Consider the following 6,000-nt stretch of genomic DNA (forward strand, 5'->3'; position numbering starts at 1 on the left):
TATGGAATCTAAGAAAAAAAAAAGTCATGAAGAACCTAGGGGTAAGACAGGAATAAAGACACAGACCTACTAGAGAATGGACTTGAGGATATGGGGAGGGGGAAGGGTAAGCTGTGACGAAGTGAGAGAGTGGCATGGACATATATACACTACCAAACGTAGGGTGGATAGCTAGTGGGAAGCAGCCGCATAGCACAGGTGGTTTGTGACCACCTAGAGGGGTGGGATAGGGAGGGTGGGAGGGAGGGAGACGCAAGAGGGAAGAGATATGGGAACATATGTATATGTATAACTGATTCACTTTGTTGTAAAGCAGAAACTAACGCACCATTGTAAAGCAATTATACTCCAATAAAGATGTAAAAAAAAAAAAAAAGAATAACATACTCCTCTGTATGCCAAAAAAAAAAAAAGAACCTCTCTAGTGGGTATTTTCATTTTGAAATAAGCTGCCTGGAAAGGGCAATGCTTATCCAAGAAGAATGGCTCTTTAAAATGGTGAAATTTCAGGCATTTTGCCTGCCAAATGAAAAATAGAGTTCTGTTTTTGAAACGTGGTGAGGGGGCGGGGGTTGGGTGTGTGTTGCATGAAGGGTGTGGTTTAGAGGATTGAGAGCTTTGTTGTCTTTCTAGTTGCCAACACCATACACCTTGGCGTCATCGACTGCTTTCTTCCCCACCACGCCCTGCCCAATATCCAATTCATTAGCAAATCCTAGTGGTTCAGTTTAATGTATTTAGAATATGATCACTTTGCATTATTTCCAATATTACTGATGATCAATAGACCAACAACTGCATCTCTCACCTAGGTGATAGCAATACTCTCTTAACTGCTTTCTCTGCCTCCAACTTTGTCTCTGAATACCAGCTGCTGCCAGAATGACCCTGCCAAAACGCCTCTTCCCAAAAGCCCCTCTTGGAATCTATATTAGTCAGTTTGGGCCAGATTATGCTGAGGTAACAGACAACACCAAAATCTAAGTGGCTTAACCTAATAAAGCGTTTTTTGCGTTACGCAGGCCTCTCACTGTAGTGGCCTCTCCCGTTGCAGAGCACAGGCTCCGGACGCGCAGGCTCAGCGGCCATGGCTCACGGGCCCGGCATGTGGGATCTTCCGGAACCTGGGGCACGAACCCGTGTCCCCTGCATCGGCAGGCGGACTCTCAACCACTGCGCCACCAGGGAAGCCCAGGCATACTTCTCATTCAAAGTGACCACATCACCTCTGTTCCCATTCTGTTGACTGAGCAAGGCACATGGCTACACATAGCTTCAAAGGGACATAGAAGAGCAATCCTATCCTGAGGTCAGAGGGAAAAGACAGGAAATATTTGGCAGAAAGCATAATGGCTGCCACAACTCCCATCTCACTCAGAAAATATCCCAAGTCCTCGTCATGCCCTCTAGGGCCCTGTGTGGTATGACTTTCCAACCCCTTTACCTCTGTCTCAGCTCCTTCTACTTTCTCTCTCCTTCCACTTCAGCTGCTTCACACTCCAGGCAGGCTCCCTGTGACACTGTGACTTATAATAAGAAATGTATATTTGATCCTTGACCCATTTGTGGCACAGAACCCCTCAAACCGTTAGAATGGCCTGTGATGAAAGCCATAAAGGTGTCTCCTGTTTTGTTAATAAGATGACTTTTGGATCACACCTAAGGATGGAAGCTGGTTGCCAGGAGAATCCATCTCATGATTGGAGGGTTGGGACTTTCAGTCCCAAAGAGGGGAGAGAAGCTATAGGAATCAATTTCCAATGGCCAGGGACTTAATGTCATGTCTATATAATGAAGCCTCCATGGAAACCCCAAAGAATGGGCTCAGAGAGCTTCCAGATGTGAACATGGGGAGATGGGGGAGAGTGGTGCCCTAGGAGAGGGCATGGAAGCTCGATGCCCTTTCTTTATACCTTGCCCTGTGCATCTCTTCTAACTGGCTGTTCCTGAGTTATATGCTTTTATAATAAACCAGTAATCCATAGGTAAAATGTTTCTCAGAGTTTTGTGAACTGCTCTAGCAAATTAATTCAACCCAAAGAGGGGGTCGTTGGAATCTCCAGTCTATAGGTGGTTGGTCAGAGGAAGCATAGGTGACAAACTGGATTTGTGATTGGTGTCTGAAGTGGGGGGGGGGTAGTTTTGTAGAACTGAAACCTTAACCTGTGGATTCTGTGGCTATCTTTGCCTAGACGGTGTCAGAATTGAGTTGAATTGTAGGACCCTGAGCTGGTGTCAGAGAATTGCTTGGTGGTATGGAAAGCCCCCAGCCTCCCATGTTGAAATTGGGTGCAGAGGCTTTATTCCCCCACCAGGGCCTTTGCACTTGCTATCTGCTCCTCGGAATGCTCTCCACACCACCAGATGTTTGTATAACACACTTCCTCACTTCCTGCAAGTCTTCGCTCAAGTGGCCCCTTAATATTGAGGATTCTCCTGACCACTGTAATTAAAAATACAAACCACCCTCTGCCACACATACACCCCAGCATTCCTATCCTGCTTCCCTGGTTTTTTTTCCTACTGAACTTATCACCTCCTAATATAACATATAACTGACATTTATTTTGACAGAGTGTGATCATTGAAAGCATGGGCTCTGTATCACTTAGGTTCAAGTCTATGACTCCTCCACTTCCTAGCTGGTGACCTTGGGGAGGTTACTTGACCTCTCTGTGCCTCACTTTCCTTGTCTGTAAATTGTGGTTAACAATAGTGCCTACCAGACAGGGTGGTGGTGAAGATGAAATATGAAAGCACTTAGAACAGGGACTGGCACACAGCAGTAGCATTTGTTATTTTTATTTGGTGTCTGATTTGCTGCCCTAGGCTGTCGGCTCCATTGGGCAGTGATTTTTGTCCTTTTTCAGCCTGGGCCCCAGAGCAGCATCGGGTTAACAGGAGGCACAGCATGAATATTTGTTATGTGAGTGAGTGAGTGACTACTTGAACAAATGGAGCATTGGGCCACCTGGCCAGCACTCTGGCCCCAAAGTCCACAGGCCTTGGCATGGGGAGGCCTGCAGAGGAGACAGCTTCTGCCACCAGGCCAGAGTGCACAGACTCAGGGTCCCCAAAACACCTGCCTCCACCCCTGCTCAGGACTCCCCTGACGCATTGATGAGTGATGGGTGGCTGGATTCAATTTATGGGGAAGTATCCTACTGCTATTTGAATCGGAGTCTAAAAATGGATCTCAGAATGCAGAAGAAAACTGAGCTGCTCTATAGTGGTAAACACTTCATTGACAGTCAGCTGCGACTGTGGCCTTGAACCCTGCACTCTCCTCCCGTGGTGCAGGATATCCCTGTCCTACTGCAAATTGGCCACTTGCCACTGTTGTGTTTTGTCTCTGGTGTGTCCCCTTGGGGAGCTCTGCAGGCCCAGCAGCTATCCCTGGGCCAGGTACACAGTCGGTGCTCTCAATATAGTGTTGTTCAATGAATGACCCACCAGATTCAGAAACCCACAGAGTAGAAGTCAAACTGTTCAGATCCTCTCCAGTTTGTGGCAGGGAATTTCAATCTCCCAAAGTGTGGGAAATTACAAACAGAGCTATCAGAGCCTCATTCTCCCCTTACAATTGGACAAATTAATTTAGCAGCACAAACTCGAAATGTCTTAATAAGGAGCGTCTGGATTCCTGGGACGCTGTAGTGCTTTGCAGTCCGACATATCAGACCTTTCCAGGTGGATCAGCTGCCTGAGAGAACTCAGGGCAAAATCAGCAATTTCCTGATCTGTCCCATCTAGGGTGCACCAGAGCTTTCTGTGGTGAGACTGGCTTAGGATTACAAAGCAAAGTGTAGATACTGAGAGAAAAAATTCCTGGCAGTGAGGATACGTGAGGGTGGTTCGTGTTCTTAAATATATTACATACGACGGTCTTTGAGGAGTGTAGAGGTGAGGGGAGACCCAAGGGGATTATCAGGTACCATAATTCTTAATTCTGGACTCAATTCTGTTTGCCAACATCTGATTCTGTGTGAAGTTGGTGGGGAGTCTCTTTCCTGTGTGCTGCTACTCTCAACCTCCAGGCCCTAAGGGTAAAAAGTCAGTCAGATGGGAGCATGTCCATGGTTGACAGGAGATAAGGAGGGGGAGTCTCATGGTTCCTTTCTTTTCCACCTTGGAACCTGCTACAGGAAAATAATGGCAGGAAAATGATGGTGAACATGTTTGCTCAGATGGGTACATGGCTGTACTTTACTTACCGGGTACCCCCCTTACCCTACCCCATGCCTCTTCTGGCCCCCATTCTCTTACTGGGAAAACAGAGAGAGCTGTGCTGTGACTTGTCTGGGGACTTGGCCCTGGCAACAATTGTGAAGCAGGTAAAGCTTACCTGTCCTCATACTTTTCTATTTGCTTCCCAACCCCTTTGCTTCTCAAAACCTTGAAGGACCAAGGCAAGTTCCTGATTTATTTTTTAAAATTTACTTACTTTTAAAATTTTTATTTAATTTATTATTTTTTATACAGCAGGTTCTCATTAGCTATCTATTTTATACACATTAGTGTACACATGTCAATCCCAGTCTCCCAATTCATCACAACACCACCACCCCTTCCCCAGCCGCTTTCCCCACTTGGTGTCCATATGTTTGTTCTCTACATCTGTGTCTCTATTTCCGCCCTGCAAACTGGTTCATCTGTACTATTTTTCTAGATTCCACATATATGCGCTAATATACAATATTTGTTTTTCTCTTTCTGACTTAACTTCACTCTGTGTGACAGTCTCTAGGTCCATACACGTCTCTACAAGTGACACAGTTTCGTTCCTTTTTATAGCTGAGTAATATTCCACTGTATATATGTACCACATCTTCTTTATCCATCCATCTGTCGATTGGCATTTAGGTTGCTTCCATGACCTGGCTATTGTAAGTAGTGCTGCAATGAACATTGGGGTGCATGTGTCTTTTTGAATTATGGTTTTCTCTGGTTATATGCCCTGAAGAGGGATTGCTGGGTCATATGGTAATTCTATTTTTAGTTTTTTAAGGGACCTACATACTGTTCTCCATAGTGGCTGTATCAGTTTACATTCCCACAAACAGTGCGAGAGGGTTCCCTTTTCTCCACACACTCTCCAGCATTTGTTGTTTGTAGATTTTCTGATGAAGCCCATTGTAACTGGTGTGAGGTGATACCTCATTGTAGTTTTGATTTGCATTTCTCTAATAATTAGTGATGTCGAGCAGCTTTTCATGTGCCTTTTGGCCATCTGTATGTCTTCTTTGGAGAGATGTCTATTTAGGTCTTCTGCCCATTTTTGGATTGGATTGTTTGTTTTTTTAATATTGAGCTGCATGAACTGTTTATATATTTTGGGGATTAATCCTTCATCCGTTGATTGGTTTGTAAATATTTTCTCACAGTCTGAGGGTTGTCTTTTCGTCTTGTTTATAGTTTCCTTTGCTGTGCAAAAGCTTTGAAGTTTCATTAGGTTCCATTTGTTTATTTCTGTTTTTTATTTCCATTACTGTAGGACGTGGGTCAAAAAAGATCTTGCTGTGATTTATGTCAAAGAGTGTTCTTCCTATGCTTTCCTCTAAAAGTTTTATAGTGTCCGGTCTTACATTTAGGTCTTTAATCCATTTTGAGTTTATTTTTGTGTATGGTGTTAGGTAGTGTTCTAATTTCATTCTTTTACATGTAGCTGTCCAGTTTTCCCAGCACCACTTATTGAAGAGACTGTCTTTTCTCCATCATATATCCTTGCCTCATTTGTCATTGATTAGTTGACCATATGTGTGGGGGTTTATCTCTGGGCTTTTTATGCTGTTCTGTTGATCTAAATTTCTGTTTTTGTGCCACTACCATATTGTCTTGATTACTGTAGCTTTGTAGTATAGTCTGAAGTCAGGGAGTCTGATTCCTCCAGCTCCGTTTATTTCCCTCAATATTGCTTTGGCTATTTGGGGCCTTTTGTGTTTCCATACAAATTTTAAGAATTTTTGTTCAGGTTCTGTAAAAACTGCCGTTGGTAATTTG

Source organism: Kogia breviceps, chromosome 1 (genome assembly GCF_026419965.1).
Source record: "Kogia breviceps isolate mKogBre1 chromosome 1, mKogBre1 haplotype 1, whole genome shotgun sequence".
In the NCBI taxonomy this organism is placed as follows: Eukaryota; Metazoa; Chordata; class Mammalia; order Artiodactyla; family Physeteridae; genus Kogia; species Kogia breviceps.